Below are 26,743 nucleotides of genomic sequence, written 5' to 3' on the forward strand. Positions count from 1 at the left end.
ATCTAGGCGTATTTCAATGCTAAAATAAATCCGTTTGGGCAATAGATAATATGGGACATAGGGAGTATGAATCATGTTGTCCTCCCGATGGATAGATTGTTGTTTGAACAGATGGAATATGAGTCATAGCGATGGCACTCACACTGATGCTACTATTTCGGTTTCGGTGTTTCCACTACAAATCGCGCCTACTCATATTTCATCTACTTACAAACAAGTTTTTCCAAGAACATTTATGTTGCAATTGAGAACCTATAGTTGCTAGACTTTCAAATTGCTTGAAAATAACCCCCAAAAAATGCTTGAAAATAACAATTAAATTGCTTTTATTCCATCAAATGAAGCTCATATATCATGATACGTGAGCATTTTGTTCTTGTAAAATTATGGACGCAACTGACAAAAAATTCAAACATCAGGTAGCACATCACTTATTGCATACATTAACTACAAACTTAACCCTTTGCCGCCACATCGATAGTTTAGGAGACGGTTGAATAGAGATCATCGATAACAACACGAACCGCTATCGGGATTCGTACCCAATGGCTGCCTCCGTCGTGCCACACCAAATTATCAAATGAGTAATCGCCTTGGATCTTTCGTGTTGCCTTGAAGCTCACCTTGAAAGACTGTGAGCTTGTATCCTTGCCAAACACCAACACCATAGGTTTTGACCAGCATATCAACTCCAGCAGGGGGCTCAACAAATGCTTTATACACAGAATCAGCTTGGCCCACATTGGTGCAGTCCTTGATACTGTTTCCGATGACTTGAGATTTGGGATGGCGATTGATGGGAGATTTAGGTCAAACAAAGATTTCTGTGTTGCTATACAACTACTGTTTGTATCTGACCCAAGCATGCAGTTGAACAATTTCTGGTAATCTGAAGCATCGATGTCGTATATAAGTCCAGGACCACTTGCATGAGTCGGATTAATAAATCCAGCTCCATAATCAAAAGGATTTGCAATCTTATTTGGGGTTGCATCAGCTAGTAACGGGACACCGTTGTCTGTAATGTATGCTGCAAAACAACTTAGTTCTGTTAAAAAATGCATTATGAACATATGATTTTCTTTTTGGACATATAATGTTCAACATACTTCAAAGTCTATGGGAAGACGTTGTTATCCTAATAATATAATTAGCCTATCCCTACCGGTTGTCATTAGTGCTGATTTGAAAGCAGCAGGTTACCAGTCTGGATGGAGTGACTTGAGCACAGCTATAATGCCGGATACATGTGGGCAAGCCATCGATGTCCCTGAATCGAAGAAGTAGAGCCCCAGTTCCTTGTAAATACCAACCTGTGGCGCCACTGCTAAAATATTCAGCCCCCGTAGAGCAATGTCAGGCTGTTTACAATGCAGTGTGAAGGTATCATTTCATATGTTAAGAACAGTGATATGTTAAAGACACAAAGATCAACAAATTTATGATGTAAAAACTGTAATTTTGCAGTATATACCTTGAGCACTGCAGGATAGACGAAGCTTGGACCCCTTGATGAGAAAGATGCAATCTTTGGAGTAAGAAATCCACTTCCAGTTGTTGTTTGACTTACAGAAACCTTTGCTACCAGATCCTGACTGGTACTATTGAGAAGGAGAAGTGTTTAAGGCCAACTAAAGTACCAAATATGCACGTACATTCTGAATAACAAGAGCAAATTTGACAAAACTGCAATTTTTAATGCACAAAGTGAAGGAAATATGCCCTAGAGGCAATAATAAAGTTGCTATTTATATTTCCTTATATCATGATAAATGTTTATTATTCATGCTAGAATTGTATTAACTGGAAAATTAGTACATGTGTGAAAACATAGACAAACTGAGTGTCACTAGTATGCCTCTACTTAACTAGCTCGTTAATCAAAGATGGTTAAGTTTCCTAACCATTGACATGAGTTGTCATTTCATTAACGAGATCACATCATTAGAGAATGATGTGATTGTCTTGACCCATCCGTTAGCTTAGCATGATGATCGTTTAGTATGTTGCTATTGCTTTGTTCATAACTTATACATGTTCCTATGACTATGAGATTTGCAACTCCCGAATACCGGAGGAACATTTAGTGTGCTATCAGACGTCACAACGTAACTGGGTGACTATAGAGATGCTCTACTGGTGTTTCCGATGGTGTTTGTTGAGTTGGCATAGATCAAGATTAGGATTTGTCACTCCGTGTATCGGAGAGGTATCTATGGGCCCTCTCGGTAATGCACATCACTATAAGGCTTGCAAGCAATGTGACTAATGAGTTAGTTACGGGATGTTGCATTACGGAACGAGTAAAGAGACTTGCCGGTAATGAGATTGTCGGTGTCAAAACCAGCGGATCTCGGGTTGGGGGTCCCGAACTGTGCGTCTAAGGCGGATGGTAACAGGAGGCAGGGGACACGATGTTTTACCCAGGTTCGGGCCCTCTCGATGGAGGTAATACTCTACATCCTACTTGATTGTTCTTGATGATATGAGTATTACAAGAGTTGATCTACCACGAGATCAGAGAGGCTAAACCCTAGAAGCTAGCCTATGGTATGATTGTATATTGTCCTATGGACTAAAACCCTCCGGTTTATAAAGACACCGGAGGGGGGGCTAGGGTTACACAAGGTCGGTTACAAAGGAGGAGATATCCATATCCATATTGCCTAGCTTGCCTTCCACACCAAGTAGAGTCCCATCCGGACACGGGACGAAGTCTTCAATCTTGTATCTTCATAGTCCAATAGTCCGGCCAAAGGATATAGTCCGACTGTCCGGAGACCCCCTAATCCAGGACTCCCTGAGTAGCCCCTGAACCAGGCTTCAATGATGATGAGTCCGGTGTGCAGTGTTTTCTTCGGCATTGCAAGGCGGGTTCCTCTTCCGAATACACCACGGAAGAGTTTGAATACAAGGATAGTGTCCGACCCTACAAAATAAGTTCCACATACCACCGTAGAGAGAATAATATTTCCACAAATCTAATCTGTTGACGCGTTTTGGCAGCATGACATCACGCCATGGCCCGTTAATTATTAGAACCATTTTTCTTTAATCAGACCGCACATAACGCGAGGCGGTTTTTTGACACGTCTTGTCAAAGCAGAGATCGTGTTCCCCTTATCACGGGATTCTCATCAATACAAACATGGGTAACCCAACCGTGCTTGTTGGTATGACTCCTAGATCTTAGGTAAGTCTCGAACGGCCACGAGGAGGACGCCTGATATTCATCCCCTTTATAAAGGGACAAGGATTTTTGTTTTTCCCTCTTGTGCTTAATCGAATCCTTCCCCCGCCTCGAGTTCTAACACCCAAAGCTCAGGTCAGGTGCTTCGGACCTTCAATCATGTCCGGATCCAGCCTTTAAGGCCGGTGGGTGCCTTCCTCCGTCACGGAGGAGGACATCAAGAAGTTGAGGGAGGCCAGATATCTGACCGCCGAAATTTCGCATAGGCTGCCCGCCCGAGGGCAGGTCGTCCCTACTCCCGAACCTAATGAGAGCGTTGTGTTCGTCTCCCACTTCCTCCGAGGACTAGGCCTCGCTCTGGATCCCTTTGTCAGGGGTCTTATGTTCTATTATGGTCTGGATTTTCATGATCTGGCCTCGGATTCCCTTCTTCACATCTTGTCATTTATTGTCGTGTGTGAGGCCTTCCCCCGCATTACCCCTCACTTCGGCATGTGGCTGAAGACCTTTGATGTGAAGCCGAAGATGGTCGAGGGGCAGTACGAAGCGTGCAGAGGTGCTTTAATAAGCAAAATTGCTGACGCTCCATGGCCAAAGGGTTCCTTTCCAGAGGTGTCCGGATTGTGGCAACGGGAGTTGTTTTACGTCACAACTCCTCGAAGTGCCAAATGGGTAGCTGCCCCCACCTTTCGCTCGGCCCCCCCCACCACAACTGATGTCATGGATCAGCAGGGGGCTGAGCTGGGGTCCAGCCAAGGACGTGCCAATACTGCAGAGCCGTATCCGAGATCTCTTCGAGGGAGATTTCAGTCTGGTTAAGGTAATGCAAGTTATGGTGGTTCATCAAGTCCAGCCTTGCAAACGCCGGCCCCTCCACATGTGGGAATTCAACCCGGAAGGACCGCGCACTATTCAGAATTTCCTCGGCATGACGCACGAGGAGATGTGCAAATTGTTCTTCGGAGCCCAAATAGAGTGTCCGGACACTACCGAGGACGTGGGCCTGAGCTACAACCGCCCTGCTGCCCAAGTAAGTAATCCCCTGGCCGAACACACTATCCTTTTGTTTATCATGACATCATTCTGACGAATCACTCTTTGACCAGGACTGGATAGCAAAGGCGAACATGATCCGGTGTTCGGCCCCCCTTCCTGAAGGCTTGGACAATCCGGTGCTGGAAAAGATGCTCGAGCCAGCACCTCGTCTAGTGCCCTCAAAGGAAGATGAAGGGGGGAATAAAAAGGGCGAAAGCAGGCCTCCATCGCTACCTATTCCAATCGAAGGAATGAGTGCCTCCGCGAGGGAGGATAACCAAGGGGAAGAATCTGACATTCTCCCTCCCCGGGGAAGGAAGAGGACTACCTCTGAAGATCCGGAAACTAAGGTTTCCAAACGGGAGAAGAAATCTCCACCAGAGGGTCCTGCCTTAGAGGGTATTCTTGCCGCACAATGTCCGCGCGGGGATCAGCTCTCTACCGAGCTGTAAGTAATCAAAAAGTACTTAATAGTGAAGATATCCTACCTTGCTTCTAAAGACAATAACCGATGCTTGTAAATTGTAGTCTGAATCGCAGCTCTTCTCGACAGAGTTCATCTTCGGGGGATCTTCTTCCGAGGATGATGGAGAGCGAAACGCCTCCCCCACACTCCCCAGCTCAAGAAGCGGGCGACCTTGAAGTGTCGTCGCGAAGGGTATCTCCGGATCCAATATCGCCAGAAGATAACCCTTTGGCTTCCCGACATCCCCAGTATCCGGCTCCTGAGGAGAGCGACATCAAGGGTCCGTACAGTGTGCGGTCGGACGTGCTGAAGGATCTTTTGGGGCAAGTTGTCGTCTCGGAAGCACATCATATGCTAATGGGTACGGTAATTGAAAGGATTTCATCTGCCGAAAGCTGTTTGCACGAAGCTTTTATGAGTCTGCTAAAAGGCTTCGAGGTACGTGAAATAATGTATGCCTTTAACAGTACCACATACGTTAGGTATGCCCATGCAGATAGTATCCCCTGAGACTCTAGTTGTTGTCGAGAACGGTGGCAAACAGAGGATCATAGTGCCAGGTAATAACCAGACCGCCTTTATGTGTAGGTGGTTGAAGCTCCGGTGGCTAGCCGGACTGATGGGTTTGCCGAACTAAAGCGGCAGCTGGATGCGGCAGATGCCGACATCGTGCTTGTCAACAAGCGGCTTGACGAGGCACAGGGTGAGTGATTTTTTCTGGTGATCGTCACATAGTAAGTGCAGCATGATGCTAGTATCTTTAATATGTTGTGACTGCAGATGGAGCTGCTACCGTGGAGACCCTTCGGGCGGAGCTTGCCCGAGCCAAGGAGCAAGCGAGGAGTAGCAATGCGGCCACTTTAAAGGCGGTCAAAGAGTTAAGGGCCAAATAGGCCGCGCATTGCGAGAGCAAGGAAAAAATAGCCAAGATGGCTGTAGAATTAAAAGATGCTGCTGACCGTTACCGGCTTCTTGAAGAAGAAGACCAGGCGAAAGCGACGGACCTGGAGAAGGCCCGGGTGGCTGCCAAGGAAGCCCGCTCCAAAATTAGAGCGACGAAGGAGGAGCTGAATCAAGCTGCAGATATCGTGTCTGGGAAGCCCTTCTTGTTGTGGACTAAGTTCGGAGATCCTAAGTATGCTCCTCTAGACCGGCTATGGAGTTCTGCGGACGAGTACATGGATTTGGTTGCAAGTGCTGCTGATGCAATCGAGTACTTCAAGGATCAGAAAGGTCCCGAAGTGGAGAAGCTGTTCTGGTCACAGTTTCACGCTCCAGTCCGTCCACTGCTGCTGAATGAGTGATTGACCGGTTGGGCCGAGCTCCATAGGTTGTCCGGACTTGCCATGAGGTCCGTTGTGGATCACCTGTGGCCGGGAGGGCCAAGGCCGAGTAGCTACTTTAGCTTAGTGCAACAATTCCTTGAGGCTGTGCCACGCATCGATGCTGTAAAGAGATCAACGTGCATAGAAGGTGCCCGTATGGCCCTTGCCCGTGTCAAAACATACTGGGCGGAGATGGAGGCCACCACTATTGCGGCACAGGGTTCGGCCATAGGCCGAGTGGCTGCCGAGCACTACTTTGAAGAAGTCCTTGAAGGCGCTCGCTCGATAGAGGCTCAGTGCTCGAAGAATATTATTTTCTAGTGACATGTAGTCCCATTGTACAAACAATGTTTTTCTGAATTAATCAAGGCTGTATTTATACTTTTGCCCGAAAGTACTATGATGCCTCTTGTGCGGCCGTTTATGTATATATGTATATAACCTGAAAGTTTGCAGTAGTTGGCTTCCGCACCCACGCATATAATGCGGGGGTGTTCGCAAAATATGCATATCCACACTTGATCCAACATCTTGGTCCGTTAAGGAGGTGATAGCGTAGCGAACAAGGCAATCGGACTATATTGCTTTAACACTTTCACTTAGCCATAGGAGTTTGACAGTGGGGCTACTATATAGCCCCTGGTACTTCTGCGCTCGTCCGAATACGGTGTGCGTACGTACATGACCGGGAAACGGCCCTTTGTTAATGCGGAGGAATCCCGAAGATTCCTATTAGTCATCGAGTGGTTGACAAGTCTCTCGCTATATCATGATAGTCAATTTTCGGCTTTCTCTACTGAGGTGCTCATCCGGATGAACCAGGGCACAATCGCAGTAGTTCTCCCAGTGCTACCTTAGCGATATAACGGAACGTAAGGTACCAAAACGTGAGAGCCGGGCAAACCCAACATTTGACCAAAGACATGATTCGGAGCTGATGCATATAGGGCCAAAATCACGACACCGAACACTCCCTAAGGTGTTTGGTCTTTATAACATATACCGGGCTAAACAATGCCCTTTATAAGAAACCCCATGTGTTCAGGTACGTGCAAAATCCTGGCGTGGCCACATGCCAATAACGCCGGCATCCTTCTCGGTTGTGTGGAGTATCCGGAGGATGTGAGCAACAAGAGACAGTAAAAAAGGTTTATGCAGGGCCTTAATCTAAAAAGAAACCTTTTGGCGGGTCCCTGCTGCACGTCTGCGCCCGTGTCTCAGTTGTGCCGTGTCCTGGACGGGTGTAGCACGATTGTAACCTGCAAAAAGGAAAGAACTTAGATGAAGGTTGCCGTGCCGAAAAGAAGAATGAGTTATCAGAATACCAGAGAAGCCTAGTTGAGCCGGGCTGGCCGTGATTACACATGGGAAGCCCCTGGCATCGCTTTATGAGGGTTTGAAAACCAATCTTATACATGTATGATGGAACGCCGGACTCGTCTAACCGTGTCCATGGTCTTGACGACCTGCCATTTTTCTGGTTGGTGAGGCCGTCTAGTGTGCGGCTGTTAGAGCCGCCGCGTCCTCTTCCGTATGTGAAGAACGGTTGGTATTTCCGCTAAATGTAATGATGCCTCGTGGACCGGGCATCTTGAGCTTGAGAAAAGCATAATGCGGTATTGCGTTAAAACGAGCGAAAGCCGCCCTTCCGAGTAGTGCTTGAGAATCACTTCGGAATGGAGCGATGTGAAAAGTTAACGTTTCACTTTGGAAGTTATCAGGAGAACCGAATACCACCTCTAGTAGTAGAGAGCCCGTACAGTGGGCCTCTTGGCCTGGTATTACTCCCTTGAAGGTAGTATTACTGTGGCTTATTTGTGTCGGGTCTATCCCCATTTTGCGGACTGTGTCTTGATATATTAGATTGAGATCATTGCCGCCGTCCATGAGGACCCTTGTGAAATGGTACCCATTTATTATTGGGTCTAACACCAAGGCCGCCAGTCCTTCGCGGCGGATATGTGTATCGTGATCCCTACGATCAAAAGTGATTGGGCAGGCCAACCAGGGGTTGGACCTAGGGGTGACGGGCTCGATGGCGCGTGTGCATCGGAGTGTGTGATTGCTTCTCCTCCTTGTCACATTGATCATGTTTACTATTTTAACCTCCGGTGGGAATTTTTTTCTGTCCTCCGGCGCTTTGCTGACGAGGTTAATCCTCGTCTTCGCTTGGTGTCTCCTCCCCTTTGTGTTCGACGTTTAGCTTACCGGCCTACTTGAAGACCCAACATTCTCTGTGGGTATGATTTGCAGGTTTGTCTGGGGTGCCGTGAATTTGACAGAGCTTGTCAAGAATTTTGTTTAGGCCAGATTGTCCTTCTCTGCTGCCTTTGAAAGGCTTTTTCTGCTGACCTGGTCGGGAGCCCCTGAATCCGGCGTTTACCGCCGTATTATCTAGGCTACCTTCTTTATTTCGACGCTTGTTTTTGTTGCGTCGTGGTTTACCATTGCCATCCCTTACTTCAGATGTGCTTGGGTCGCTGGTGCTGCTACGGGCCAACTAGCTGTCCTTGCCCGCACAAAAGTGGGTCATGAGGCTTGTTAGGGCTGCCATTGTTCTCGGTTTTTCTTGACCGAGGTGTCTGGCGAGCCATTCGTCTCGGACGCTGTGTTTAAAAGCTGCTCCAAAGCTTTCGGGCGGACTCTCCGGATTGTTGGATTATGTGACTTAAATGTCTGCATCCAGAGGTCGGACATAAGTCCCTTGAAAATTGGCCAGGAAAGCGTCCTCGAGCTCCTCCCAACCTCCAATTGAGTTTTCGGGGAGGCTTTTCAGCCAGTGCCTAGCTGGCCCTTTAAGCTTGAGGGGCAAGTATTTAATGGCATTGAGATCGTCTCCACGAGCCATATGAATATGGAGGATGAAGTCCTCTATCCAGACTCCAGGGTCTGCGGTTCTGTCGTACGCCTCTATGTCCACTGGTTTGAATCCTTCTGGGAATTCGTGATCCAGCACCTCATCAGTGAAACATAGTGGGTGTGCGGCACCCCTGTATTGGGATGCGCCATAGTTTTCAGACGGTTGTAGTATTCGGTGATGGTTGTGTACCGTAGCGTGCTTCCTAGATCCATAGATAGATCTGTTCGCGCCAGATTTTTGACGCAAGTTCTCACGTAGAACGTGTGTTGACTTATGCGTGACTTTGTTAGCCGCTCTATCGCGTTCACGGGGTGGTGGATCCAGCCGGTTGGCCGTATCACTTATCGGCTGTATGGGCTCTAAGGCCTCGTTGTTGAATTCCGATAATAGCTTGCGCTTTGGATAGCAATTTGGGTGGTAGCTTCTACCATACTTTGTTACTTTGTTCCACTTGCTGTTGAGTGTATCTTGTGCAACCTTGAGCCTTTGCTTCTGTTTCTTCAGGCTTCTCGCTGTGGCAGTAAGCCTTCTGCGGAGGTTCTCTTGCTCCAAGTGTGTTTCCAGGATGATGGGTGCATCATCGTCCAGACTGTTTTCTTCCCTAGATGGGGATGGATGATGCTTATCTTTGGCATCATCGTGTTTGGACGTCGGATCCGTACTATGTTTGCTGTTTGCATCTTGATCGTTTCCTGCCACTGGGGTGGTGCAGTTGTCGTCTTTTCCGGAGTCGCGTGGACTATTGTTATCGCTGTTTTTGCTATGGCGGGACTTAGGGCGGCGCCGCTGACGTTGGCGCTTGGGTTGCTTCTTGGAGGGGTCATCCTCCGCATTCTCGTCGCCATTGGCTTCGTTGGGGGTGTCCACCATGTACACGTCATGTGATGAAGTAGCGGTCCAGCACCCTATGGGTGGTGGTTCCGGTTCGTCTCCGGCTTCGTCGTCCATACCGTCGAAGTCCTCAGAGCCGAAGTCGAGCATGTCGGTTAAGTCGTCGACAGTGGCTACTAAGTGGGTCGTGAGTGGGCGCGAATTTCTTCGTCGTCCGCATCCCATTCTAGCCGGACATAGTTCGGCCAAGGTTCTCCTGACAGGGACAGAGACCTTAATGAATTTAGGACATCTCCAAAAGGTGAGTGCTGAAAGATATCCGCGGAGGTGAACTCCATGATCGGCGCCCAGTCGGACTCGACGGGCGCGGATACGAGTGGCTCGGAGTCCGTGACCGAAGATGAATCCAGTGGTTCGGCAACACGGCTCTCGTAAGGGGTGAAGTCAGTATCCGGCTCTATCACCGCTGAGAGTGCGGCCTCCATGGCGGGGTCCATCCCTCCGCTCTCGGATTGCGCGACTTGTTCCAGGTTAAAAACCGGAGTAGCTCCGGATGCGATCTCCCGAACACTGTCCGACGGTAGAGTTACGTCTTGCTCGTCGTGACTGCGCGGCGCGTCCGACATGAGCTCGAATCCGTCGAAGATCAAGTCTTCGCGGACATCGACCGTGTAGTTCAAGTTTCCAAATCTGACCTGATGGCCAGGGGCGTAGCTCTCAATCTGCTCCAAATGGCCAAGCGAATTGGCCCGTAGTGCAAAGCCGTTGAATATGAAGATCTGTCCGAGGAGGAAAGCCTCACCCTAGACCGCATCGCTAGCGATGATCGAAGAAGCCATCGAGCCTTATGGTGACGACACAGTGGAACTCTCATGAAAGCACAAATGTCTGTGTCAAAACCGGTGGATCTCGGGTAGGGGGTCCCGAACTGTGCGTCCAAGGCGGATGGTAACATGAGGCAGGGGACATGATGTTTTACCCAGGTTCGGACCCTCTCGATGGAGGTAATACCCTACGTCCTGCTTGATTGTTCTTGATGATATGAGTATTACAAGAGTTGATCTACCACGAGATCAGAGAGGATAAACCCTAGAAGCTAGCCTATGGTATGATTGTATATTGTCCTATGGACTAAAACCCTCCGGTTTATATAGACACCGGAGGGGGGCTAGGGTTACACAAGGTCGGTTACAAAGGAGGAGATATCCATATCCGTATTGCCTAGCTTGCCTTCCACACCAAGTAGAGTCCCATCCGGACACGGGACAAAGTCTTCAATCTTGTATCTTCATAGTCCAATAGTCCGGCCAAAGGATATAGTCCGGCTGTCCGGAGACCCCCTAATCCAGGACTCCCTCAGAGATTGAACCAGGTATTGAGATACCAACGATCGAATCTTGGGCAAGTAACATACCGATGACAAAGGGAACAACATATATTGTTATGCGGTTTGACCGATAAAGATCTTCGTATAATATGTAGGAACCAATATGAGCATCTAGGTTTCGCTATTGGTTATTGACTGAAGATGAGTCTCGGTCATGTCTACATAGTTCTCGAACCGTAGGGTCCGCATGCTTAACGTTCGATGACGATCGGTATTATGAGTTTATGTTTTTTGATGTGCCGAAGGTAGTTCGGAGTCCCGGATATGATCACGGACATGATGAGGAGTCTCGAAATGGTCAAGACATATAGATCGATATATTGGAAGGCTATGTTTGGACATCGGAAAGGTTCCAGATGAGTTCGGGCATTTACCGGAGTACCGGGGGGTTACCGGAACCACCCGGGGAGTCAATGGGCCTTATCGGGCCTTAGTGGGAGAGAGGAGGAGGCGGCCAAGGTGGAGGGCGCGCCCCCCAAGCCCAATCTGAGTTGGGTGGGGGGTTGCCCCCCTTTCCTTCCCTCTCTCTCCCCCTTCCTTCCTCTCCTACTCCAACTAGGGAAAAGGGAATCCTACTCCCATGGGGAGTAGGACTCCCCCCTTGGGCGCGCCTTGAGAGGGCCGGCCCTCCCCTCCTACACTCCTTTATATACGGGGGAGGGGGCACCCCATAGACACACAAGTTAATTGTTTAGCCGTGTGCGGTGCCCCCTCCATAGATTTCCACCTCTTTCATATCGTTGTAGTGCTTAGGCGAAGCCTTGCGTCGATAACTTCATCATCACCGTCATCATGCCATCTGCTACCTCTTGAGCACTGCGTTGGTTTTCCCTTGAAGAGGAAAGGGTGATGCAGTAAAGCAGCATAAGTATTTCCCTCAGTTTTTGAGAACCAAGGTATCAATCCAATAGGAGACCACGCGCGAGTCACCTCATACCTACACAAACAAATAAAAACCTCGCAACCAATGCGATAAAGGGGATGTCAATCCCTTCACGACCACTTGCAAGAGTGAGATCTAATAGAGATGATAATAATAAGATAAATATTTTTGGTATTTTTATGATATAGATTGAAAGTAAAGATTGCAAAATAAAATAGATTGAAACCTTGTATGATGGAAAATAGACCTGGGGGCCATAGGTTTCACTAGTGGCTTCTCTCAAGATAGTATAAGTATTACGGTGGGTGAACAAATTACTGTCGAGCAATTGATAGAAAATCGAATAATTATGAGAATATCTAGGTACGATCATGTATATAGGCATCACGTCCGTGACAAGTAGACCGACTCCTGCCTACATCTACTACTATTACTCCACACATCAACCGCTATCCAGCATGCATCTAGAGTATTAAGTTCATAAGAACAGAGTAACGCCTTAAGCAAGATGACATGATGTAGAGGGATAAACTCATGCAATATTATATAACCCCCATCTTTTTATCCTCGATGGCAACAATACAATACGTGTCATTTCCCTTTCTATCACTGGGATCGAGCACCACAAGATTGAACCCAAAGCTAAGCACTTCTCCCATTGCAAGAAAGATCAATCTAGTAGACCAAACCAAACTGATAATTCGAAGAGACTTGCAAAGATAAACCAATCATACATAAAAGAATTCAGAGAAGATTCAAATATTGTTCATAGATAAACTTGATCATAAACACACAATTCATCAGATCTCGACAAACACACCGCAAAAGAAGATTACATCAAATAAATCTCCAAGAGAATCGAGGAGAACTTTGTATTGAGATCCAAAGAGAGAGAAGAAGTCATCTAGCTACTAGTTATGGACCTGAAGGTTTGAGGCAAACTACTCACACATCATCGGAGGGGCCATGGAGTTGATGTAGAGGCCCTCCGTGATCAATGCCCCCTCCGGCGGAGCTCCAAAAAAGGCCCCAAGATGGGATCTCTTGGGTACAAAAGGTTGCGGCGATGGAAATAGGGTTTCATGGTGCTCCTGGATGTTTTTGGGGTATGTCAATATATATAGGAGGAAGCAGTAGGTCGGTGGAGCAACGAGGGGCCCACGAGGGTGGAGGGCGCACCCCTGCCTCGTGGCCACCTCATTGATTGCTTGATGTCCACTCCAAGTCCCTTGGATCACATTTTTTCCAAAAATCACGCTCCCGAACGTTTCATTCCGTTTGGACTCCGTTTGATATTCCTTTTCTACGAAACATTGAAATAGGCAAAAACAACAATTTGGGCTGGGCCTCCGGTTAATAGGTTAGTCCAAAAAATAATATAAAAGTGTAAAATAAAGCCCATTAACATCCAAAACAGATAATAGAATAGCAGGGACCAATAAAAAATTATAGATACATTGGAGACGTATCAAACATCCCCAAGCTTAATTCCTGCTCGTCCTCGAGTAGGTAAATGATAAAAACAGAATTTTTGATGTGGAATTCTTCCTAACATATTTATCATTGTAATTTTCCTTTATTATGGCATGAATGTTCGGATCCGAAAGATTCAAGATAAAAGTTTAATATTGACATAAAAATAATAATACTTCAAGCATACTAACTAAGCAATCATGTCTTCTCAAAATAACATGGCCAAAGAAAGTTCATCCCTACAAATCATATAGTTTGGTCATGCTCCATTTTCGTCACACAAGTATGCTCTCATCATGCACAACCCCGATGACAAGCCAATCAATTGTTTCACACTTAGTAATCTCAAAATTTTTTCAACTTCCTCGCAATACATGAGCGTGAGCCATGGATATAGCACTATAGGTGGAATAGAATATAATGAAGGGGGTTATGTGGAGAAGAGAAAAAGGATAAAGTCTCACATTGACGAGGCTAATCAATGGGCTAGGGAGATGCCCATCAATTGATGTCAATGCAAGGAGTAGGGATTTCCATGCAACGGATGCACTAGAGCTATAAATGTATGAAGGTTCAACAAAAGAAACTAAGTGGGTGTGCATACAACTTGCTTGCTCACGAAGACCTAGGGCACTTGAGGAGGCCCATTGTTGGAATATACAAGCCAAGTTCTATAATGAAAAATTCCCACTAGTATATGAAAATGACAAAACAAGAGACTCTCTATTATAAAGATCATGGTGCTACTTTGAAGCACAAGTGTGGAAAAAAGACAATAGCATTGCCCCTTTTTTGGGCCTTCTTTTTTTGGCCTTTCTCTATTTTTTTATTGGGACAATGCTCTATTAATGATGATCATCACACTTCTATTTATTTACAACTCAATGGTTACAACCCGATACTAGAACAAGATATGACTCTATATGAATGCTTCCGGCGGTGTACCGGGATGTGCAATGACTCATGAGTGACATGTATGAAAGAATTATGAACGGTGGCTTTTCCACAAATACGATGTCAACTACATGATCATGCAAGGCAATATGACATTGATGATGCGTGTCATAATAAACGGAATGGTGGAAAGTTGCATGTCAATATATCTCGGAATGGCTATGGAAATGCCATAATAGGTAGGTATGGTGGCTGTTTTGAGGAAGATATAAGGAGGTTTATGTGTGATAGAGCATATCGTATCACGGGGTTTGGATGCACCGGCGAAGTTTGCACCAACTCTCAAGGTGAGAAAGGGCAATGCACGGTACCGAAGAGGCTAGCAATGATGGAAGGGTGAGAGTGCGTATAATCCATGGACTCAACATTAGTCATAAAGAACTCACATACTTATTGCAAAAATCTACAAGTCATCAAAAACCAAGTATTACGCGCTTGCTCCTAGGGGATAGATTGGTAGGAAAAGACCATCGCTCGTCCCCGACCGCCACTCATAAGGAAGACAATCAAATAACACCTCATGTTTCAAATTTGTTACACAACGTTTACCATACGTGCATGCTACAGGACTTGCAAACTTCAACACAAGTATTTCTCAAATTCACAACTACTCAACTAGCACAACTTTGATATCACTATCTCCATATCTCAAAACAATCATCAAGTATCAAACTTCTCTTAGTATTCAATGCACTTATATGAAAGCTTCTTATTATGACTAAAAGCAAATTGCCATGTTGTTCTAAAGGACTCTCAAAATAATATGAGTGAAGCATGAGAGATCAATTATTTCTATAAAATGGAACCACCACCGTGCTCTAAAAGATATAAGTGAAGCACTAGAGCAAAAACTATATAGCTCAAAAGATATAAGTGAAGCACATAGAGTATTCTAATAAATTCCAATTCATGTGTGTCTCTCTAAAAAGGTGTGTACAGCAAGGATGATTGTGATAAACTAAAAAGCAAAGACTCAAATCATACAAGACGCTCCAAGCAAAACACATATCATGTGGCGAATAAAAATATAGCTCCAAGTAAAGTTACCGATGAACGAACACGAAAGAGGGGATGCCTTCCGGGGCATCCCCAAGCTTAGCCTTTTTGGTGTCCTTGTATTTTACCTTGGGGTGCCTTGGGCATCCCCAAGCTTAGGCTCTTGCCACTCCTTGTTCCATAATCCATCAAATCTTTACCCAAAACTTGAAAACTTCACAACACAAAACTTAACAGAAAATCTCGTGAGCTCCGTTAGCGAAAGAAAACAAAACACCACTACAAGGTACTGTAATGAACTCATTATTTATTTATATTGCTATTAAATCTACTGTATTCCAACTTCTCTATGGTTTATAAACTCTATTACTAGCCATAGATTCATCAAAATGCAAACAACACACGAAAAACAGAATCTGTCAAAAACAAAATAGTCTGTAGTAATCTGTAACTAACTCAAACTTATGGAACCCCAAAAATTCTAAAATAAATTGATGGATTTGAGGAATTTATCTATTAATCATCTGCAAAAATAATTAACTAAATAGCACTCTCCAATAAAAATGGCAGCAATTCTCGTGAGCGTAAAGTTTCTATTTTTTACAGCAAGATCAAAAAGACTTTCCCCAAGTCTTCCCAACGGTCCTACTTGGCACAAACACTAATTAAACACAAAAAACACAACCAAAAAAGAGGCTAGATAAATTATTTATTACTAAACAGGAGTAAAAAGCAAGTAATAAAAATAAAAGTGGGTTGCCTCCCAACAAGCGCTATCGTTTAACACCCCTAGCTAGGCATAAAAACGAAGATAGATCTAGGTATTGCCATCTTTGGTAGGCAATTATTCAATATGACACCTATAACTCCTAGGAGTTTCTTTCTTTTTATTAATTATCAAACTCCTAGGCACGAAATTGAGAAAATCATTTGTAGCAAAAGGTTCCTTAAGGATAGTGAGAAAGTTGGGGTGAACACTTATGGATTTGAGGTCCGCATTTTCCTTACTAGAAGTTTCACCCTTATTTTTAGGAAAATACATCAATTTGGAAATCTTAGCATTAGGAGGAGTGTTTTTCACGGAACAAGGCAGACCCAAGGTTGGTAATAATATCCTCAAATTTATCAATTCTAGTGGAATCTTGATCTATCTTTTCATTAACCATTGGTCCCTTTTCTTTAAATTTTTTAAGAGCAACTCCTACCTTAGATCCGTATCGGGTAATTTGGTTGTGGATCTTTCTATCCAAATTTTCAATTAACTCTATGGTGGCAACTTTATTTTCAATAATTTCAAGCCATTGCATAACATGTTCCAAAGTTATGATAGTTCCGTTAACCAAAAGATGAGGTGGGCCAAACAAATCTATCATAGCATTGTAAGAATCAAAAGTATGGCTACCCAAGAAATTCCCTCCGGTAATGGTATCAAGAATATATCTATTCCAAGGAGTGATGCCTACATAAAAATTGCGAAGAAGAACAGAAGTAGATTGCTTGCTAGTAGATCTATTTTGCACATTGCAAATTCTGTACCAAGCATCTTTTAGATTTTCTCCCTCCCTTTGTTTAAAATTAAGAACTTTATTCTCGGGAGACAAAGGAGTAGATAAAGGACCAGCCATAACGACGAAGCAAGCGGAAAAGAGGCAAACGGAAAGAGGGCGAATAAAACGGCAAGGGTGAAGTGGGGGAGAGGAAAACGAGAGGCAAATGGAAAATAATGTAATGCGAAGGATACGAGTTATGATGGGTACTTGGTATGTCTTGACTTGGCGTAGATCTCCCCGGCAACGGCGGTAGAAATCCTTCTTGCTACCTCTTCAGCACTGCATTGGTTTTCCCTTGAAGATGAAAGGGTGATGCAGTAAAGCAGCGTAAGTATTTCCCTCAGTTTTTGAGAACCAAGGTATCAATCAAGTAGGAGACCACGCGCAAGTCACCTCATACCTACACAAACAAATAAGAACCTCGCAACCAACGCGATAAAGGGGTTGTCAATCCCTTCACTGCCACTTGCAAGAGTGAGATCTGATAGAGATGATAATAATAAGATAAATATTTTTGGTATTTTTATGATATAGATTGAAAGTAAAGATTGCAAAATAAAATAGATTGAAACCTTGTATGATGGAAAGTAGACCTGGGGGCCATAGGTTTCACTAGTGGCTTCTCTCAAGATAGTATAAGTCTTACGGTGGGTGAACAAATTACTGTCAAGCAATTGATAGAAAAGTGAATAATTATGAGAATATCTAGGTACGATCATGTATATAGGCATCACGTCCATGACAAGTAGACCGACTCCTGCCTACATCTACTACTATTACTCCACACATCGACCGCTATCCAACATGCATCTAGAGTATTAAGTTCATAAGAACAGAGTAACGCCTTAAGCAAGATGACATGATGTAGAGGGATAAACTCATGCAATATTATATAACCCCCATCTTTTTATCCTCGATGGCAACAATACAATACGTGTCATTTCCCTTTCTATCACTGGGATCGAGCACCGCAAGATTGAACCCAAAGCTAAGCACTTCTCCCATTGCAAGAAAGATCAATCTAGTAGACCAAACCAAACTGATAATTCGAAGAGACTTGCAAAGATAAACCAATCATACATAAAAGAATTCAGAGAAGATTCAAATATTGTTCATAGATAAACTTGATCATAAACCCACAATTCATCGGATCTCGATAAACACACCACAAAAGAAGATTACATCGATTAGATCTCCAAGAGAATTGAGGAGAACTTTGTATTGAGATCCAAAGAGAGAGAAGAAGCCATCTAGCTACTAGCTATGGACCCGATGGTCTGAGGTAAACTACTCACACATCATCAGAGGGGCCATGGAGTTGATGTAGAGGCCCTCCGTGATCAATGCCCCCTCTGGCGGAGCTCCATAAAAGGCCCCAAGATGGGATCTCTTGGGTACAGAAGGTTGCGGCGGTGGAAATAGGGTTTCGTGGTGCTCCTGGATGTTTTCAGGGTATGTCAATATATATAGGAGGAAGAAGTAGGTTGGTGGAGCAACGAGGGGCCCATGAGGGTGGAGGGCGCGCCCAAGGGGGTGGGCGCCCCCTGCCTCGTGGCCGCCTCGTTGATTGCTTGACGTCCACTCCAAGTCTCCTTGATCACGTTTGTTCCAAAAACCATGCTCCCGAAGGTTTCATTCCGTTTGGACTCCGTTTGATATTCCTTTTCTACGAAACACTGAAATAGGCAAAAACAACAATTTGGGCTGGGCCTCCGATTAATAGGTTAGTCCAAAAAACAATATAAAAGTGTAAAATAAAGCCCATTAACATCCAAAACAGATAATATAATAGCATGGAACAATCAAAAATTATAGATACGTTGGCGACGTATCACCGTCGTGCTGACGAAACTCTCCCTCGACCTCAGCTGGATCTAGAGTTCGTGGGACGTCACCGAGCTCAACACGTGCAGATCATGGAGGTGTCGTACCTCCGGTGCTAGGATCGGTCGGATCATGAAGACGTACGACTACATCAACCACGTTCTCCGCTTATGGTCTACGAGGGTACGTCGACTACACTCTCCCCTCTCGTTGCTATGCACCTAGATGGATCTTGCATGTGCGTAGGAATTTTTTTGAAATTACTGCATTCCCCAACAGTGGCATCCGAGCCAGGTCTATGCATAGATGTTATATGCACGAGTAGAACACAAATGAGTTGTAGGCGTGAGTATACACATATTGCTTGCCGTCACTAGTTGATTCTTGATTCAGCGATATTGTTGGATGAAGCGGCTCAGACCGACATTACGCGTACGCTTACGTGAGAATTGTTCTACTGACGTGCTTCACACACAGGTGGCTAGTGGGTGTCTGTTTCTCCAACTTTAGTTGAATCGGTTTCAATGAACATGGTTCTTTCTGAAGATCAATAAGCAATCACTATACTACGTTGTGGTTTTTGATGCATAGGTAAGAACAGTTCTTGCTAGAAGCCCGTAGTAGCCATGTAAAACTTACAACAACAAAGTAGAGGACGTCTATTTGCAAGGCATGTTGTGATGTGATATGGTCAAGACGTGATTATATAAATTGTTGTATGAGATGATCATGTTTTGTAACACAGTTATCGGCAACTGGCAGGAGCCATATTGTTGTCGCTTTATTGTATGAAATGTAATCGCCATGTAATTGCTTTACTTTATCACTAAGCGGTAGCGATAGTCGTAGAAGCAATAGTTGGCGAGACAACAACGATGCTTTGATGGATATCAAGGTTTCAAGACGGTGACGATGGTGATCATGACGGTGCTTTGGAGATGGAGATCAAAGGCACAAGATGATGATGGCCATATCATATCACTTATATTTGATTGCATGTGATGTTTATCCTTTATGCATCTTATTTTGCTTAGTTCGGCGGTAGCATTATAAGATGATCTCTCACTAAATTTCAAGGTACAAGTGTTCTCCCTGAGTATGCATCGTTGCTACAGTTCATCGTGCCGAGACACCACGTGATGATCAGGTGTGATAAGCTCTACGTTCACATACAACGAGTGCAAGCCAGTTTTGCACACGCAAAATACTCGGGTTAAACTTGATGAGCCTAGCATATGCAGATATGGCCTCGGAACACTGAGACCGAAAGGTCGAGCGTGAATCATATAGTAGATATGATCAACATAGTGATGTTCACCATTGAAAACTACTCCATCTCACATGATGATTGGACATGGTTTAGTTGATATGGATCACGTGATCACTTAGATGATTATAGGGATGTCTATCTAAGTGGGAGTTCTTAAGTAATATGATTAATTGAACTTTAATTTATCATGAACTTAGTACCTAATAGTATTTTGCATGTCTATGTTGTTGTAGATAGCCCGTGCTGTTGTTCCATTGAATTTTAATGCATTCCTAGAGAAAGCTAAGTTGAAAGATGATGGTAGCAATTACACGGACTGGGTCCGTAACTTGAGGATTATCCTCATTGCTGCACAGAAGAATTACGTCCTAGAAGCACCACTGGGTGACAAGCCTGCTCCAAATGCTGTTGACAACGTTAAGAATGTCTGGCAGAGCAAAGCTGATGACTACTCGATAGTTCATTGTGCCATACTTTACGGCTTAGAACCGGGACTCCAACGATGTTTTGAACATCATGGAGCATATGAGATGGTCCAGGAGTTGAAGTTAATATTTCAAGCAAATGCCTAGATTGAGAGATATGAAGTCTCCAATAAGTTCTATTGCTGCAAAATGGAGGAGAATAGTTCTATCAGTGAACATATACTCAGAATGTCTGGGTACCACAACCGCTTGACTCAGTTGGGAGTTAATCTTCCTGATGATAGTGTCATTGACAGAGTTCTTCAATCACTGCCACCAAGCTACAAGAGCTTCATGATGAACTATAATACGCAAGGGATGGATAAGACAATTCCCGAGATCTTCGCAATGCTAAAGGCTGCGAAGGTAGAAATCAAGAAGGAGCATCAAGTGTTGATGGTCAACAAGACCACCAGTTTCAAGAAGAAGGGCAAAGGGAAGAAGGGGAACTTCAAGAAGAACAACAAGCAAGTTGCTGCTCAAGTGAAGAAGCCCAAGTCTGGATCTAAGCCGGAGACTGAGTGCTTCTACTGCAAAGGGACTGGTCACTGGAAGCGGAACTGCCCCAAGTATTTGGCGGATAAGAAGGATGGCAAAGTGAAAGGTATATTTGATATACATGTTATTGATGTGTACCTTACTAATGCTCGCAGTAACGCCTGGGTATTTTATACTAGTTCTGTTGCTAATATTTGCAACTAGAAACAGGGGCTACGGATTAAGCGAAGATTGGCTAAGGACGAGGTGACGATGGGCGTGGGAAATGGTTCCAAAGTCAATGTGATCGTCGTCGACACGCTACCTCTACATCTACCTTCTGATTAGTCTTAGACCTAAATAATTGTTATTTGGTGCCAGCGTTAAGCATGAGCATTATATCTGGATCTTGTTTGATGTGAGACGGTTATTCATTTAAATCAGAGAATAATGGTTGTTCTATTTATATGAGTAATATATTTTATGGTCATGCACCCTTGATGAGTGGTCTATTTTTACTAAATCTCGATAGTAGTGATACACATATTCATAGTATTGAAGCCAAAAGATAAAAGTTTAATAATGATAGTGCAAATTATTTGTGGAACTGCCGTTTAGGTCATATTGGTGTAAAGCGCATGAAGAAACTCCATGCTGATGGACTTTTGGAATCACTTGATGCTTGAGAACCATGTCTCATGTGCAAGATGACTAAGACTCCGTTCTTTGGAACAATGGAACGAGCAACAGACTTATTGGAAATAATACATATTGATGTATGCGGTCTGATGAGTGTTGATGCTCGGGCGGGTATCGTTATTTTCTAACCTTCACAGATGATTTGAGAAGATATGGGTATATCTACTTGATGAAACATAAGTCTGAAACATTTGAAAAGTTCAAAAAAATTTAGAGTGAAGTGGAAAATCATCATAACAAGAAAATAAAGTTTCTACTATCTGATCGTGGAGGAGAATATTTGAGTTACGAGTTTGGTCTTCATTTGAAACAATGCAGAATAGTTTCACAACTCACGCCACCTGGAACACCACAGCATAATGGTGTGTCCAAACATCATAACCGCACTTTATTAGATATGGTGCGATCTATGATGTCTCTTACTGATTTACCGCTATCGTTTTGGGGTTATGCTTTAGAGACGGCTGCATTCACGTTAAATAGGGCACCATCGAAATCCGTTGAGATGACACCTTATGAACTGTGGTTTGGCAAGAAACCCAAGTTGTCGCTTGTTAAAGTTTGGGGATGCGATGCTTATGTGAAAAAGCTTCAACCTAATAAGCTCGAACCCAAATCGGAGAAATGTGTCTTCATAGGATACCCAAAGGAGACTGTTGGGTACACCTTCTATCACAGATCCGAAGGCAAGATATTCGTTGCTAAGAATGGATCCTTTCTAGAGAAGGAGTTTCTCTCGAAAGAAGTGAGTGGAAGGAAAGTAGAACTTCATGAGGTAACTGTACCTGCTCCCTTATTGGAAAGTAGTTCATCACAGAAATCAGTTCCAGTGATTCCTACACCAGTAAGTGAGGAAGCTAATGATGATGATCATGAAACTTCTGATCAAGTTACTACCTCATAGGTCAACCAGAGTAAGATCCGCAACAGAGTGGTACGGTAATCCTGTTCTGGAGGTCATGTTACTTGACCATGATGAACCTAGGAACTAGGAGGAAGTGATGATGAGCCGAGATTCCGCAAAATGGCTTGAGTCCATGAAATCTGAGATGGGATCCATGTATGAGAACAAAGTGTGGACTTTGGTTACTTGCCCGATGATCGGCAAGTCATAGAGAATAAATGGATCTTCAAGAAGAAGACTGACGCTAACGGCAATATTACTGTCTACAAAGCTCGACTTGTTGTGAAAGGTTTTCAACAAGTTCAAGGAGTTGACTACGATGAGACCTTCTCACCCGTAGCGATGCTTAAGTCCGTCCGAATCATGTTAGCAATTGCCGCATTTTATTATTATGAAATTTGGCAAATGGATGTCAAAACTGCATTCCTTAATGGATATCTTAAAGAAGAGTTGTATATGATGCAACCAGAAGGTTTTGTCGATCCAAAAGGTGCTAACAAAGTGTGCAAGCTCCAGCGATCCATTTATGGACTGGTGCAAGCCTCTCGGAGTTGGAATATGCATTTTGATAGTGTGATCAAAGCATATGATTTTATACAGACTTTTGGAGAAGCCTGTATTTACAAGAAAGTGAGTGGGAGCTCTGTAGCATTTCTGATATTATATGTTGATGACATATTGTTGATCGGAAATGATACTGAATTTCTGAATAGCATAAAAGTATACTTGAATAAGAATTTTTCAATGAAAGACCTATATAGACAGATCAAGACGCTTAATTGGACTTTCACAAAGCACATACCTTGATAAAGTTTTGAATAAGTTCAAAATGGATCAAGCAAACAAAGGGTTCTTGCATGTGTTACAAGGTGTGAAGTTGAGTCAGACTCAATGGTTAACCACTTCAGAAGATAGCGAGAAAATGAAAGTCATTCCCTATGCTTCAGCCATAGGTTCTATCATGTATGCAATGTTGTGTACCATACCTGATGTGTGCCTTGCTATTAGTTTAGCAGGGAGGTACCAAAGTAATCGAGGAGTGGATCACTGGACAGCGGTCAAGAATATCCTGAAATACCTAAAAAGGACTAAGGATATGTTTCTCGTTTATGGAGGTGACAAAGAGCTCATCGTAAATGGTTACATCGATGCAAGCTTTGACATTGATCCGGATGACTCTAAGTCACAAACTGGATACGTATTTTTATTGAATGGTGGAGCTATCATTTGGTGCAGTTCCAAGCAGAGCCACATGGCGGGATCTACATGTCAAGCGGAGTACATAGCTGCTTCAGAAGCAGCAAATGAAGGAGTTCATATCCAATCTAGGTGTCATACCTAGTGCATCGGGTCCAATGAAAATCTTTTGTGACAGTACTGGTGCAATTGCCTTGGCAAAGGAATCCAGATTTCACAAGAGAACCAAGCACATCGAGAGATGCTTCAATTCCATACGCGATCAAGTCAAGGAGGGAGACATAGAGATTTGCAAGATACATACGGATCTGAATGTTGCAGACCCATTGAATAAGTCTCTCTCACGAGCAAAACATGATGAACACTAAGACTCCATGGGTGCTAGAATCATTACTGTGTAAATCTAGATTATTGACTCTAGTGCAAGTGGGAGACTGGAGGAAATATGCCCTAGAGGCAATAATAAAGTTGTTATTTATATTTCCTAATATCATGATAAATGTTTATTATTCATGCTAGAATTGTATTAACCAGAAACTTATTACATGTGTGAATACATAGACAAACAGAGTGTCACTAGTATGCCTCTACTTGACTAGCTCGTTAATTAAAGATGGTTAAGTTTCCTAACCATTGACATGAGTTGTCATTTGATTAACGGGATCACATCATTAGAGAATGATGTGATTCACTTGACCCATCCGTTAGCTTAGCACGATGATTGTTTAGTTTGTTGCTATTGCTTTGTTCAAAGCTTATACATGTTCCTATGACTATGAGATTATACAACTCCCGAATACTGGAGGAACACTTAGTGTGCTATCAAACGTCACAACCTAACTTGGTGACTATACAGATGCTCTAGAGGTGTGTCCGATGGTGTTTGTTGAGTTGGCATAGATCGAGATTAGGATTTGTCACTCCGTGTATCGGAGAGGTATCTCTGGGCCCTCTCGGTAATGCACATCACTATAAGCCTTGCAAGCAATGTGACTAATGAGTTAGTTACGGGATGCTGCATTATGGAACGAGTAAAGAGACTTACTGGTAACGAGATTGAACTAGGTATTGAGATACCGACGATCGAATCTCGGGCAAGTAACATACCGATGACAAGGGGAACAACGTATGTTGTTATGCGGTTTGACCGATAAAGATCTTCGTAGAATATGTAGGAACCAATATGAGCATCCAGGTTCTGCTATTGGTTATTGACCGGAGATGAGTCTCGGTCATGTCTACATAGTTCTCGAACCCGTAGGGTCCACACGCTTAACGTTCGATGACGATCGGTTTTATGAGTTTATGTGTTTTGATGTACCGAAGGTAGTTCCGAGTCCCGGATATGATCACGGACATGACGAGGAGTCTCGAAATGGTCGAGACATAAAGATCGATATATTGGAAGGCTATGTTTGGACATCGGAAGGGTTCCGGATGAGTTCAGGCATTTACCGGAGTACCGGGGGCTTACCGGAACCCCCCGGGGAGTCAATGGGCCTTATTGGGCCTTAGTGGGAGAGAGGAGGAGGCGGCCAAGGTGGAGGGCACGCCCCCAAGACCAATCCGAATTGGGTGGGGGGTCGGCCCCCTTTCCTTCGCTCTCTCTCCCCCTTCCTACCTCTCCTACTCCAACTAGGGAAAGGGGAATCCTACTCCCCTAGGATTCCCCCCTTGGGTGCGCCATGAGAGGGCCGGCCCTCCCCTCCTCAACTCCTTTATATACAGGGGAGTGGGGCACCCCATAGACACACAAGTTGATTGTTTAGCCTTGTGTGGTGCCCCCCTCCACAAATTTCCACCTCGGTCATATCGTTGTAGTGCTTAGGCGAAGCCCTGCGTCGGTAACTTCATTATCACCGTCATCACGCCGTCATGCTGATGAAACTCTCCCTCGACCTTATCTGGATCTAGAGTTTGTGGGACGTCACCGAGCTGAATGTGTGTAGACCGCGGAGGTGCCGTACCTATGGTGCTAGGATCGGTCGGATCGTGAAGACGTACGGCTACATCAACCGCGTTGTCATAACACTTCCGCTTACGGTCTATGAGGGAACGTGGATTACACTCTCCCCTCCCGTTGCAATGCATCCCCTAGATGGATCTTGCGTGTGCGTAGGAATTTTTTTGAAATTACTGCGTTCCCAACACAAAGTATCACAAAATAACAGGTTGAAGAACAAATTTCACAGAATAGAACATTAGTCTATACTCTACCGGTTTATTGATCAAACATATCCCATAACTATTTATATAAGAATTTTGTGATTGTGCTTATGTAAGACTTGGTTTTGTGAAAATACATCACACTCCTGTAGTCAATAGTACATAAATCTGTTTATGTGAAATTAGTCTTTAAATTTGTAGTTTTGTGATGCACGTTATCCCTAAATAGTTATGTGAAATTGGTATTTATATATGTAGTTTGGTAATAGGCTGTTACAAAATTTATTTAGAAGACAAATGTCACATAGAAAAACATTACATTAAGATAGACATCAAGGTAACTTTTGAACAAGCATGACTAACCATTAACCAACATATATTTTTGATAAATCATACCTGCAATTAGCAATTATGCATTGTAGGATTAGGGTTTCTTAACATGTTTACTGTTTAGGGAACACGACTACTCCGTGGTAGGTTCGATTATTAGTAGTACCTGCTTGAAAAGGGTCAAACAGGTTTTGTCTAGTTTTCTGAACCCTGGGTTGGACTACCCCACAAATGTCTTACCAGTTTACTGATGTGTAGTAGTAATGGATGCGTAGCATTTCACAAGTTATTCGTGCTCTCTTAGTCATGGTGTCTCTCCAATATTTTCATTTTTTCTCTAGAACTTATGTTTATGTATTTACTTTTGAATACTGTAACCTACATTTTATGATTTTAAATAAAATGAACACCAAAAAAATCCATACCTATTGCCAACCCCCAAAATTGTTGTCCATCAGAAGG

The 26,743-nt window shown here is 44.0% G+C and overlaps 1 pseudogene; it reads right to left on the reverse strand.

Annotated features, from left to right (window-relative positions):
• Nucleotides 1-482: 482 nt before the first annotated feature.
• Nucleotides 483-26,589, reverse strand: LOC123082237 (subtilisin-like protease SBT3.9; annotated as a pseudogene).
• Nucleotides 26,590-26,743: the final 154 nt, after the last annotated feature.

The sequence above is a fragment of the Triticum aestivum genome, chromosome 4A (genome assembly GCF_018294505.1).
Source record: "Triticum aestivum cultivar Chinese Spring chromosome 4A, IWGSC CS RefSeq v2.1, whole genome shotgun sequence".
In the NCBI taxonomy this organism is placed as follows: domain Eukaryota; kingdom Viridiplantae; phylum Streptophyta; class Magnoliopsida; order Poales; family Poaceae; genus Triticum; species Triticum aestivum.